The sequence below is a fragment of the Cavia porcellus genome, unplaced genomic scaffold, assembly GCF_034190915.1.
Source record: "Cavia porcellus strain 051 isolate PalLab524CR breed Dunkin Hartley unplaced genomic scaffold, mCavPor4.1 scaffold_1, whole genome shotgun sequence".
Lineage (NCBI taxonomy): Eukaryota > Metazoa > Chordata > Mammalia > Rodentia > Caviidae > Cavia > Cavia porcellus.
Genome location: NW_026947484.1, coordinates 164,741,015 through 164,755,033, shown reverse-complemented (window position 1 = coordinate 164,755,033; position 14,019 = coordinate 164,741,015). Strand labels below are relative to the sequence as shown.

Sequence of the window (14,019 nt, the reverse complement as noted above, 5' to 3'; positions counted from 1 at the left end):
TGCAAAGGCACTGGGGCCTGAACTCCAGTTACTGGGGAAGATGCTGCCTCCTCAAGAAGAATGACTGTACCTGCTCTATATTTGTCAGGGAACTTTTTGTTTTAAGACATGAAAAGACAGCAGTACTATGATTTATTAATTCTACTGTAATTTGAGAGGCAGGTGACACTCTCAAGCCAGGGACCTGAGCTAGTAAGGGTGCTGGGCACAGTACCCAGTGGTGGGAGAGGTGAGGTCGGGCCATTCGGTGAGGGACTTGAGCACCATGGAGAGCTGTATTAAAATAGAACTAAAGGCAAACTTTCTTTACTGCACTTTTAGTTTTTCAGTGCTTGGGGGAGCCCAGGTGCCCCCTAAGCTACACCCCGCCCATGTAGACGCTTCCTTCTCACAGGCATCTACAACCAACTTAACCCGTATAATTTATCACCATGGTCTTGGCTGTTATAGTTTCGGAGGCTTTTATTTTTTTCTCTTCAAATCCATTGGACAACACTCCGAGTTATCTACCAAACCAAATCCAGGCTCTTTCACAGAGGTATGAATTCAGTTTTACAGCAGAGGAAAAAAAATCCCCTGAAAAGCTTTTGACATTTTTTCTGATAAAGCTGTATTGTTCCTCCTACTCAAACACTGAGAAAGACAACCCCGCCACTTCCTTCCCAGAACCCTGGCAGGAAAGAATAGAAACCGTTCTGCAGGCCCAGCTGGGGTGGCTGGAAGCTTCCCTTAGCTTTCCCGTCCCGGGTGCTTTTCAGCGTAGGTGCTTTCCAACAACTTGGTTTGCTTTTTTTTCTTGAATTCTGTTCTTGCTGCAGAAACCCTCAATTGTCTAACACCAGTGGCATTTTGTAGCCTCAGCTGAGTTTAATTCCAGCTCGGTTGCTTGCAAGGTCTTGCTGACTGTAGGAGAAGATTTTGTAAATGTCCTTCTTTGGTGCAGTGGGAATTTTTCCAGGGAACATGAGTCAGGCTCCCTCTTGACAAAATAGACTGGTTTATTTCCTTTAAACTGAGTGCAAGCGAACAAATAGGACCCTCTCCCATGTCCCCACCCCAGCACCCCAGCTGCTACATCTGCAGCATCCCAGCAGCAGCATTTGGCTTTGGAAGCTGTCTGTATCTCTGACGGTGCTCCAGATCCAGATGATAGGCAGACACATTTTAAATTTCTATAACTATGTCTCCATTTTAATATTCATTAGGACACTACACTAACATGGCAATCCATAATTTCATGGGTGCAGTTGCTTAAGATTAGCTAAATACAGACAAAAAAGGGTCCAAGGAAAACAGGAAGCAAATGGTAGTGTGATTGGCATGCAGACGTGGTCAGGCCCTGAAAATGGTGGATAAACAGGGGGGCAGGGACTTTAGTGTTTCAGAAATATCATCCAAGTACAGTACGCTGGAATTTGTCTCAAGACAGAGCTGTCTGGAATTCAAGCAGCTGCACACTTCCAGAAACTTCATAGATTTCTCTAAACCCTAAGCAACTTCATTTACAGCATCAGGATAATTCCTACCATGTAGGGTTGCTGAGAGAAACGAAGCTGGATGTAGATCTGGATTCTGTGACAATCATGGTGTTTGTTCATTAAACTTATGTACTTTCTTTATCTGATTCCTTCTGATCTGCTTATTGCCATGTTTTCAATAAAAATCTCACAGCCATAATGCAAGAAAGCAGCTTTCCTGCCCAGCGCTGCTGCCCAGCACTCCTGTGGGTCCTGTGGAGAAAAGGGAAGTCTGATGAATAGGGCAGTGTTTTAAAAGCAGGAGATCTGGCTTTCTTCTTGGATTTACTGAGACAAGTGACTCAACTTCCAAATCAGCCATAAAAACAAGCATGTGACTGCCGCCTGGTGCCTGAAAGAGTAAACCACCCCGCGCTTTCAGCGTTGTGCTGGGATTGTTCTCAGCACCAGGAGGATGGGGCCGGTTCAGCCCTGTCTCAGGGCTTCCTCTGAGTCAGGCACCGCCTGTTGGGAGGAAAGGTTTCTGAGCATTCCTTTACCCATTCAGGAAATATGTATGGGTGCCCACTCGTAACAGACTCTGCAGCAGTCTCAGGGAAGCAGACAAACAGCTACGATTCCCCAGGACATAGACAGGAGATGAGTCAGGCGGAGTCCACTGATAAATGTGTAACCACCAGTCCTCAAATCCATGTGCAGTGTGCACTGTATTTTACCAACATAAAAGAGGCCTAATCTGCAACTCACATATCATACTATGTGGAATTCTCTGCACTGTAAAATCCTTATGGCCAACTGATTCTCACAGGAGTCCACTGATTCTTGGTGAACGCTGGTTCCTACAGCCAACCACAGCTGCCACTGCCACGTGAAGGCAGCTCCCACGTGAATGCTGATTGGTATTTTCATTTACAAGGGAAATGAAAATTAGAAAAGGAAGAGGAATGGCAGAGCTGCAAAGAGCGGACTATACCCAGTCAGTTCTTCACCGACTGCTATAAAATCAAGCAGTGTTTCCACTTTTTTCTTTTTTCTTTTTTGTGCCAGAGTCTCCCTGTGTAGTACAGGCTGGTTTTGAACTCACTTTGTACCCCAAGCTGGCCTCAAACTGGCAGCAATCCTCCTGTCTCAGCCTCCTGAGGGCTGGGATTACAGGAGTGTGTCACCACACCTGGCTTCATTAATTTTTGGTGCTGCAACCTAATTGCTACGTGCACATACACTTTTAACTTTAATCTGCATTATTAACATTTACTCTATCACTCTGAGTATAGGCAGTGAAAGAAACAGTATCAGTCCCCTGTTAGCAGTGTTTTCTGATTTCTGTGGTGTAAATACCTCCGCCATCACCACTCTGAAGCTACTGATATGACTTCACTGAAAGTGGGTTCAGAAGGGTACGTGGCACACGTTTTATGATATTTCCAGCACAAAGACGCACTCCGTGGAAGCACCTGTAAGAAAGTAATTACAGTGCACTCACTGAAACATTCAGGAGTGCTGGGTTTCAGGCATTGCCACCCTTGTTTTAAATATAATTTATTTCACTGCACAAGGTAATGAACGTGGTGAGCATACTTAATTTTTAATAATCTTTTAACAAGTGGCTCCCTAATTTTCTGAAAATAAAACCATCTATTGTTATGAGCCAGTCTGAGGTGGCTCTGCCTGCGGGAGGTATTATAAGATAACATCTTGAAACATGAACTTTTGTGCCTTTCCTTTCTGTTCTTGACTTTTGCCAGTAATTTGAAGGTGTCTGTGCTGCTGTGAGAAGCAAGACTGCGCCAGTGAGCAGGAACTGGTGAGGGACAGGGGTCCTGACCACACAGTGAACTACACCCCTGCACTGTAGGTGCTTCTCCTAAAACCAGAGCAGAGTGACCCCAAAACCCCTATCCTAGCAGGACCAGGAAAATGGGAGAGGAGATAATGCACTAAACTGTGAAGCTTGGGGAGGGAGGTACGTGAGGACTAGGCGGAAAATTCAACCTGAACTCGCAGAGCAGAAAGCCTCCGAGAAGTGGACGTGTCCCTGGAAGACTCGGGAAGTAGGCGATGGGAAAGTGAAAGGGAAGAAAATCTCAGAAAGTAGAACTGGAAATGAAAAAGAGATGGAGAATAAGAAAAGTAAGAAAATGAAAGACAGTGTAGCATCAAAATGCTAAGTTTCAGAAAGAAAGAAAAAACAGCAGTGATTAGCAAATTCAGAAAAATTTTCAATGGAGATTGTAGTGATAGTCCACCATAGTGGATTTTAAAAGATCACTGCAGATGCACATCCTGAGAAACTGTTCACAAAGGACAAAACAGAGCTCATAAACATTTCTAAAGAGACGCCACAAAAAAAGAGCTACAAGTGAGCCTGTCTTGGTGACACACGCCTGTCACTCCAGCACTCAGGAGGCTGAGGCAGGAGGGTTGCCTTGAATTTGAGGCCAGACTGGGCTACATAGTGAGTCCTGATCAGTCTACACTGCATATTGAGAATGTTTCTGGAAAAAAAAAGCTAGACATAGAAAAGAGTTGTACAAAACATACACACTTTTTCAACAACTGCAGATGGGGATTGTGGTGGTACACACCTGTTATCCCAGCAGTCTGGGAGCTGAGGCAGGAAGATTGCAAATCCAAATCCAGCCTGGGCAACTTAGCAGAGATAGGAGGTAGGGCATGGCAAAGCCGGCTTGGGGAATGAGTGGAACCCATCAATTACAAGATCCCAGGACAGGCCCAAGTGATTCCTATAACCCCAACTTCTTGTAGGTTCCTGTGAGGTTTGGATGATATAAAGAGGGGAGCCACCAGCAGGACCCTGCCTCCCACACACAGGCTCACTTTCACTTTGGCTTTTATTCCTTCCTTTCTTTGGTTTAGCCCAACTTCTCTCTGCAGAACCAGTTCCTCTCTTCCCTTTTCATCCCTTGCTTTTCAAATAAACTTTTGGCACTGTTTTTGGTTTGTCTGGTCCAATTCTTTGTTCAAGGCAAAAGCAACGTGGAATTTGCTTGGTGAGCTATTTGTAAAGGAACTACTGGATAACGCAGCTGCTCAGTAAGATCTTGTCTCAAAGTAAAAAATAAAAATAAAAAAGGCTGGGGATGCAGCTAAGTGCAGAGGTCCTGGGCTCAATCCCCAGTAGCCTGAGTGTATGTGCGCATGCACGTACACACACACACACACACACACACACACACCTTGCTGGGAATGTGCTTGCTTCATAAGGCACAGGAACAAAGTCAAAAAGAAAGAGGATGTTGGGTCTCCCCTGTCCAGGGAAAAGGAGGGAGCCCCGGGAGGACCCAGAAGTGTTACAGACATCTAAGCGAGGCTGAAATATTCCCAGCAGTCAGAGAGGGCTGGGCCCTGGGGATCACAGGGCAGGGGGAAACACTGCTCCACTGTGGCTGGACACGCATGTCAGAGACCAGGCCTCCACGTAAAGACTCGATGACTGGCCGGTACGCTTCCTCTGAGTCAAGCTCCAGGCCTAATGGAGCCAGACAGACACAGCCACCAGGTGGGTGACCAAGACCTGCGGCACCCTGGTTTCCTGAAAGTCTTTGTCTTTCCTATGTCTGCTCGCTCCATGGCTTGCTTCCTGTTGGGTCACTACTTTCTAGGCAACTATATGTGGATCCTTACTGGTTAATCATGCTGTAGCCCACGCTGCACCCACGCGGGGCTGCTCTGTAAAATGTCCCTGTGAGGTGGGGACCCAGGCAACCTGCTGGCCTCCTCCTGCCTCTCAGGAGCTGTGTCTCTGCCTCTCAATAAAAATCTTGCTACTCTTGACCCCCATTGCTCCTAGGTTTCATTCTCGGTTTTTAGAGAGCACGACCTCTGTGTATCAGACATCTAACGGTTGGGAGTTATAATAGTTCCCTTGTATCATATTTGGGGTTCACCCTGTAACAAAAGGAGACCTGGAGTGAACCCTGCCCCTTCCTGGAGAGCAGGTTCGGCATGTGAGCCTGGGAACAGAGGGCCTGAAGAAGGATGGTGCCACGGAAGGCATGTGAGAAGCAAGAGTGGGTATCGCTGTGGGGGATGCGTGGGGAGTGTCAGTTGGGTACACAGGGGCGAGCGGATAGTGAGGATGTGTGGTGACAAACCCCAGGAAAAAGTCATGTGAGAAAGGAAGTGACATGTGACTGCACATTCTGCAAGCTGCGGGTGACACGGTCACAGTGGGACCCGGAGCGGAAGAGAACGTGAGTGAACAGGGTGCCTGGGAACACCTGTGCAATGGCTCCAGGAAGCAGCTGCACACAGATCACAGATCTTCGAGAGGCCAAGGCAGGAAGCTGCAGAAAGGGCCCTTGAGCGGTGGGAATCTGGGTGAACTAGCAGGGGGAGCGGGCTGCCTCCCTGCGAATAACCCTTCTGGAATCAGCTAGCTTTCAAAACCCTTCAAATGCAGACAGCTGCTGGGAATAAAGGAGTAACCCACATTTGGAAACATTTCCCAATGGCCTAGGGCCAGGAAACTGGTGCCACCTGAAGAGAGCCCCCACCCCGACGGTGCTCTGGGGCTGGAAAGTGGCCCTGTCATGGAAAAGGAGCCCTGCACAAAGTGTCACCCACATTCACTTACACTCACCTCGCCCCTTTCCAGAAACAAAGGCCGAGGCCCTGGTCAGCCTCCACCAACAATCCGTGGCCAGCTGTGCTTAGAAAGCAGCTCCTGTCCTGTCGTGTGAAGTGTCCTCCAGCAGGGACCCTGTCTCTGCCAGTGGACAGTGTCTCTTCTGCTTTCTCTGCATTTGTCACACTCCAGATAAACTTCTGCTCTGCACGGCACCAGCCTTGACGCCCCCTTTCGGCTAAGAGCCCTACTTCTTACCCTTCACTGAAGGGAGGGAAAGGACCCAAGGAGAGGCCGAGGGGCACTCAGAGACCCCCACAGCCAGACACAACCAACCGAGGGTCATTTTAAAGAGATCAAAGCCAAACTAAACAAAACAGAATAAAACCAAACCAAAGCATAAAATTAATAATGAACTTCAAAACAAGGTCACAGGGAATCAGCAATGGCTGTCATAAGGCCTTTTGTTATCTTCAAGACAGTCATCCAGAGCATCAGACATAATAAACTGAACAAAACAGAATGCACCCAAACAAAACAAAACAATGAAAATGGTACAGGAGTTTAAAACAAGATAATAGAAAATCAACAATGGCCACCATAATGCCTCTTGTTATCTTAAAAATAGCTGCCCAAGGGGCTGGGGATTTAGCTCAGCGGCATAAGCGCCTGCCTTGCAAGCAGGCAGTCGTGAGTTCGATCCCTGGTACTGATAAAAATGAAAAAGACAAAAAATAGCTGCCCACACCATCGAACATGGACATGGAAAGGGAAGCAAACAATACAAGAAATTTCAGGTATGTGACCTTTTGTCTACTCCATCTGTGTCTTCTGGACTTGTTTCGTGTGGGCTGGAGGCCTGAGGCTGGATTTTGCTCCTTCGTCTTGACATCTTCCTGTGTTTCTCTTCATCTGCCCATGCTGCATCTTGGGTGCTTCCTGCCAGTCCCTCGGTGTAGGGGATTGGACGAGGCACCGGACTTCCTCCAAACTGGGTTCCTGGAGTGGTGGCGAGGTACAGGGCTCCCCGATGGCACCAGAGCCTCTGAGTGTGGAAAACACCGTATCTTTCTTGTTCCTTCTGCCCTTGATGGACCAGCCATGCCTGCTTTTTTCTGAGTTCCTGTTGCCTGGAGCATTGTTTTCCATCCTTTGACTTTAAGTCTATGAATTTCCTTTTGAATTAAATGTATTTCTTGTATCCAGCATATTGATGAATTTTGTTTCTCGATCCACTCTGCCTCTGTTTCTTTTGATTGGTGAATTGAGGCCATTTATACTAACGGTTACGACTGATATCTATTGGCTTATCTTTGTCATGTTTTCTGCTGTTGGTTTCCTACTTTTTCACTGTTTGCTTGCGCTGCCTGGAGATTTCTTTCTGCTGTTTTTCTCGTCACTGTGGTCATTTCTAACTCTTTCTAGAATATTTTTCATTACTCTTTGTAGGGTTGATTTGGTGGACATGAATTTCTCTGTTCTTTGTCATGGAAATATCTTATTTCACCATTAATTTGAAAGATAGCTTTGCAGGGTACATCAGTCTGGGTTGGAATTTGTTTCCTTTCAGGACTTGAAACACTTCACTCCAACCTCTTCTTGACTTGATGGTTTGTGTTGAGAAGACTGCTGTGATTCTGTTTGGATTTCCTTCGTAGGTGATCTGTTTCTTTTCTCTAGCAGCTTTCAATATTCTGTCCTTGTGTTGAATTTCTAGGGTCTTGATGATTATGTCTGGGCACAGATCTGCTTTGGTTTTGGCTGGCTGGAGTTCTGTGTGCCTCACTTACCTGTATGTCAGGTCCTTTGCCCATGCTTGGGAAGTTTCCTGCTATTCTTTTGATGTCATTTGTGTTGACCCCTGCTTTTGTACTGACACCTATTAGTCTTAAATTATTTTTCTTTGCGTCATCTTGCAGCCATTGAACTGTTATTTCCTGGTTCCTTGTTATTTTTAAGAGATCTTTCCTTTTGAGATTGCTAGCTGTAATTCTGTCTTCAAGATCAGTTTCTTTGAAGTGGTTCTGCCAGTTTCCAATGGAGTTTTTAATTTCCTCGATATCTCTTTCAATCTGTTTCATGTATTATAATTCTTTCCTATATTGTTCATTCAAGATTTCCATCATTTTCCAGTGCTCCAAAATCTATGTTTTCTTTTGATATGCTCAGCAATTCATTATGATTGTCATTTCTTCTTTTACCTGAGATATTATTTCTTTTTTTTTTTTTTTTATCTTTTTATCGGTACTGGGGATCGAACTCACAACCACCTGCTTGCAAGGCAGGTGCTTATGCCACTGAGCTAAATCCCCAGCCCCTCCGAGATATTTCTGATCCTATTTCTCTAATGGCTTCATGAAATTGTTTCTTTACTTCAATTGCTATCATTTCAGAAATGTCAGATGTGTAGCTACTAGTTTGTTCTATGTCCATGTCTCCTGGACTTGTTCTGTGTGGGCTGGAGGTCAGGTCTGAGAATGGATTTTGCTCCTTCGTCTTGACATTTTCCTGGGTTCCTCTGGATGAGCTGGTTGTGGGGTTCCAGGTGCCTCCTACATTGGCTGCCCATCTGCAATGTAGGGGAATGGGCCAGGCACCTGAGGTTCTCTGCATCTGGTTCTCTGCAGTGGGGTGCAGGCAGGCTTCTCTGGACCTGTGCAGCTACACCGAGGCTTCCCCAATGGCCCAGTGTGTGGTAGTGTGGCTGGTTGCGTCTCCTGGGTCACAGTGAGTACTGGCAAGAAGTTTGCCCTGATGGTCATGCTCTTTATCTTGCCCTGGAGACCCAAGAAAGTCAAAGGTGAGAAGTATGAGGAGGTACCACAACCCTTACTCTTTTATATTTTCATTCCAGCTTCACACGCACACACACACTTCATAGTGCTGGAGGTTGAACCCAGGGCCTTTGTCCTTAGTAATATCCTCAGCCCTGCTTTCTTTTTTAGTTATGAGACAGAGTCTCACTAAGTCATTGAGATACCTGGGCTGGGCTTAAGTTTGCAATCCTCCCGCCTCAGTCACTAGAGTGCCAAGATTCCAGGGATGCGCCACCATGACCAGCTAGCTCTATTTACAATGAGAATATGTGTTATCTGTTAGCAAGTGCTTAATGCGTTCAGTTTGCAATTCTCATCTTTGCAGACATGTAGAGAGTGTGCCAAGTAATTGGGAAGAAGCACAAAACAGTGTCCTTTTTCTTTTGTCCCGATGACTCAAAGTAAATTTCAAATAGTATTTTTACAGTAGTCAAAATTAGCAACCAAAAATTCAGAACCGAAGTCTCATCAGTTTAACAACATGGCCACAACCAAAGTTTAATTATTTTAATGATACCAACTCTTCTTCTCTTTGAGCCAAGAGTAGAGGCTGCTACCCCGGAGGAGCTGCTGGAGGAATTCCGGTTCTGTTTCCCATCGCTATGTGGCCTCCAATCTGGTCCTCTCCCGGGAGTTGCTGACCTCTGTTTCCTCTTTCTGACCACGGGCGCCTGGTCACCCGGATTTGGTGACATTGCCTTCAGTGCTTGACTCTTGGTCTTCAGCTTTCCGGCCTCACTCAAAGCTGAGAAGAGATTCCACCGCGCTGATTGAATTTGTCTGAAGAATCCTTTAGGGTTTGGAAATCCACAGTCTGCTAGTAGTTCTCTAGGTAGTGGAATTGTTGATAATTCTTTTTTTCTTGTTCTAATTTTTCCCTAATAAACATAAGAAGCAAGAGTAACAAACCAAATTTCTATGAAGTGTTTCTGCTTTTCATATCCTCTTTATAAAAAAATTATTGTTTAAAATTTTGAGACCAGCCGGGGATTCAGCTCAGCGGTAGAAGCACCTGCCTTGCAAGTGTGTGACGTTCGATCCCTGGTATCAAAAAACAAAACAAAACTTTTTTTGAGACCGGGTCTTACTAAGTTGCTAAATTACCCAGGCTGGGCTCAAATTTGTCACCCTCCTGCCTCAGCCTCTCAGAGAGACAGGATTGCAGATGCTGCCCTTTCCCATCCTCTTTAACCAGAGTGCCCGGCTTCCCTGTTCCTTTTTTCTTTACTTCCATAGACAGTGCTTATTTTGATTGTTGGTTAATGAGTAACAGTTGTAGGCAATTATGGGGTACAGTGTGACACCGCAGCTCACAGGGTGCTGGTCAGCTCAGGGTGCCCAGCAGTTCCATGTCTGTGTGGCTCTTCCCTTTGCCCTCGGGCAGTTCTTCCCAGCCCGCAGCAGAGGTCTCCCTAGCCCCACTCACCTCCTGTGCCGCAGGACATGGGAGCCGAGTCCTCCTGTCTTCTCCCCTCCCCTGCCCTTCCCGATCTCTAGCAGTGACACTTTTTTTTTTAAATTTTATTTTGAAAGTATACAGCAGAACAAGACAGAATAAAGCCAACTAAGATCATACAGTAAAATTGGTACAGAACTTCACAGCAGGTTACCGGAATAACAGTGTAGGTATCACAGTATATTTTGTTATCTTTATAATAATTGTTCTTTCAATCACATATGTCAAATGAGATGAAATATAGAACACTATAGAACTTATCAAAACAGAATATTAAATAGAACAGTACCATTAATCAGAAAAGAGCAAAACAGTAATAAAAATATTTGCCTTCAAATAGATGGTAGAAGGAAGTCCCCCTTATTTGTTATGGTCAACCTCCCAGGAGACACTCAGATTTCTGGTTCCCATTTGACAATGGGGGGACAGAAGAAGGAGGGTAGGGGAAGTGGGATATTTGACTCTAGGCCGTGCATCAGTAGGTTCACTATCGCTTAGCAGGGAGGCAGGCTGATTGTTTGGTTTCATAGCGTCCTAAGTTCCAACATGGTGTGGATCTCAGGAGCTGTCTAGCAGTGACACTTTGGCAACAACAATCTATTCAATATTTCATTTCCTCCTCAAGCGAACCCAGCACAAGTCTAAGATCAATTTTTAAAATTTCATTTGCAAAATAAGTACATGAAAGCAACAAGATAGTGACAGGTCCAACCTTTTGTGATATAACAGTTCGGTTTAAATATGAGACTAGAATTCATGATAAATGCATTTAAGGGGCAAAGTAGGAATTCAAGTTTTTAGTTTCCTGTGATTACCAAAACTTGAGCTCTGATTAAAGTTTTCGTATCCACAGTGCTCATATCCCTCCTGGTCCTCCTGTGGCCACCAGTGTCTCCTTACACCATCTGAGGATTCACTTTTCCAGCCCTCATACTTTGGGGATCATTTTTCCTAAATTAAAAGTGGAATTTATAATCTAGCAAAATATTTTTCATTCAAATAAGTTTATTTACACGAAAAATCTACCAGGAACATGAAAGTCAGAATCCAATAAAGCAGGGACCTCTGCCACGAGAAAACAAAGAAAGAAGTCAGGCTCCTTTTGGGAAGCCTGGGACATCTGATTGTGTGGCACACCGTGTGTCCCCCTGGGGACACTGGGCGCTGTCGGCCAGGCCCTGGGAGACACTGCTTGGCCTTGAGAACAGAGTCGCTCCAATGTGCTTAGGAGGAGCCTGCTTCAAGGGACACCTGCCTTCACTCACACACACACACACACACACACACACACACACACACACACCGCCTCTCCCCAGGGTGTCAGCCCAAGAAAGCCTGAGGTTCCATTGTGCCGCAGAGTTCAGGGGCTCGGGCACTGTGTCCTCCTAACGCAGAAGGACTGCCCTCATCAGAGACCTGGAACTGGGGGTAGGAGTTCGCAACCTGAGCAGGAAAGAACGGGATGACTCCCCTGGATGCCAGTTACTCCTCTGCTTTGCAATAACCTGGTAGCTTTAGATAAAAAAGAGAAACTTTAAAAACAAAACAGAAACTAGAAACCAAGAGGTCAACTAAGGAAGTGAGAATAAAAGGAAAGAATTGAAACCAATTTTTTGTAAAATAATCAAAGAATATAGATACATTAAAAACCTGAAACATACCAGCTGGAGAGAATTATTTAAATTTTGATAAATAAATTTCTGGACTTGATATACATATATACATAGGTTCAATAGAAACTATACATTCTATTTTGTAACCTAGTATTAAAATTCATCAATATACCATGGGCATATTTTTTGTCAGGAGACAAGACACTAAAATGTCATAATAGTTGCTATATAGTACTTTACTACATGAATTTTTCAGAATTTGCAGCTTTACTTGGTATGTTTCTGATTTTTTACTTTTCTGAGTCAGGGTTTCGCTAAGTAGTCTAAGCTGGCCTTGAGCTCACTATGTTGCCTGCCTAAGGTACCCTCGAATTCAAAATCCTCCTGCATCAACCTCTTGAGAGCAGGACTTACAGGTGTGTGTCACTGTGCCTGGTGATGTTTTGTACTTGTAAACATAATCAAAATCTTGGGAAGCCATGGTCAATCCCTGAAAACTGTTTGGTGGACTGTAGGGTGCACTGCTTAAGACTGCTTGGTGACGTGGGGCAGCACTGTACCTGGAACTGGCTTCGGGAAAATAGAGGGTGCATGGACCCACATTCTCCTCGTCTTTACTTGTAACCATTGGAGCATTTCCTTAGGTCAGAATGTGAGTCTGCTCAAAGATAACCTTAGGAGTTTATGCTTTTTAAACCGTTTTCAGTTCACGCAACGCCCACCCATCAGCCTGTTTCAGGGTCTGCAGAACAAAGAAAGGGGCCCTGGCACCCTCCCTCCCTTCCACCCTTCATCCCTGACACCTGAAGGCCCCCTGGCTCCCCCTAAACATGAGGGTATGGGGTGGGGGGGAAAACCTGGCTCCTGTCACCACATCTAGGTCCACCCCAAGCTTGCCCGTGGCCCGCCCTCCCTGCCGTTTCCCTGAGACACCATTCGGCTGCTCGGGTCCCTAAGTCCCCTCGCTGACCTCCTGGCCCACCATGCCTGGCTCCACAGTGGACGCTGTACCCACTGTGCCCATTTCTGGCTCTTCTTGGTTGCAGGAGCTCAAGCTTTCTTTGGGAAGCCACACTCTCTTCTGACCATGTGGTCGGAGCCACATGGGGTCTGACCTGCCCCAGCTCTGGAGGGCGCTCAGGGTGGACTGGCTACTGCGTGAACGCCCACTCTGCGGGCTCTGTAATTCACTCAAAGAATTCATCTTCTCGTGGAGCACACTGATTTCTGCCAGGCAATGAGACAATAAAACAGGTGTCAGGGCTCCTAGGAAGGGAGGTGTTCACTCAGAGCTGGGGTTCTTTTTCTGCTCCTGAACAGAAGGAAATGGAAACCACTTGGGGCCAGGGATGGTGGGGGGTGACCTTTGAAACCAGTCAGATCATTTACACCATCTTTGGTCAGGTTTCCTGTCATTTATAACCCTAACCAAAGATAATCAAACACCATTCAACTTCCATTCTGAATTTGAAACTGTTCAAGTCAGTTCTCAAGGAGAAAAATAGGAAACTGCTAGATGGTGAAACAGAAGGTCTCGGGGTGTCGTGAAGGTGAGGACACAGGTAACGGTTCAGTATAGTCACAGTCTCTGTCCCTGTCACAGTTACGCACGGCACCAAACACACTGAGGCCGCCCAGGGACTTTCTTCTGTCCTGAAGTTGCATTTTGATGACAACACACCCATGACGCTATTTTCACTCATGGTGACAGGACGGCCACCAAGAGTCTGGCGCCTTTCATCTGTCTAGCACTATGTCCTTTGGATCACTTTCTGGGGGACATGTCCATCCCTAAGCTCACAGTTCAGATGTTAGCCCTTTCTATAGCTGCCTTTCCCAGGATGCCTTGCATTTGTAATCACTTGTTTGGCATTTGCTGAATGAGGAACAAGAAAACACCAAACCATTGGCATAGACACTGGGGAGGCCATGGAGCATGCTCGGGAAGGAAAGCAGAGACAAAACGGACTGGAAAGGCACAGCTTTAAGGTCTTGGATTTCACACCAACCCCTCACCCCGTTTGCACCGGAATTTAACCAACATACCCAGAATCTCTAACGCTGTGGC

At 45.9% G+C, this 14,019-nt stretch overlaps 1 long non-coding RNA gene across 1 annotated transcript; it reads right to left on the bottom strand.

Annotated features, from left to right (window-relative positions):
- Positions 1 to 444: 444 nt before the first annotated feature.
- On the bottom strand, positions 445 to 6,290 carry LOC134478366 (uncharacterized). Its single transcript, XR_010050986.1, has 2 exons — positions 6,082 to 6,290; positions 445 to 1,730 (listed from the first exon to the last, which is right to left on the bottom strand). It is a non-coding gene; the product is annotated as an uncharacterized LOC134478366 (long non-coding RNA).
- Between the last annotated feature and the right edge of the window lie 7,729 nt (positions 6,291 to 14,019).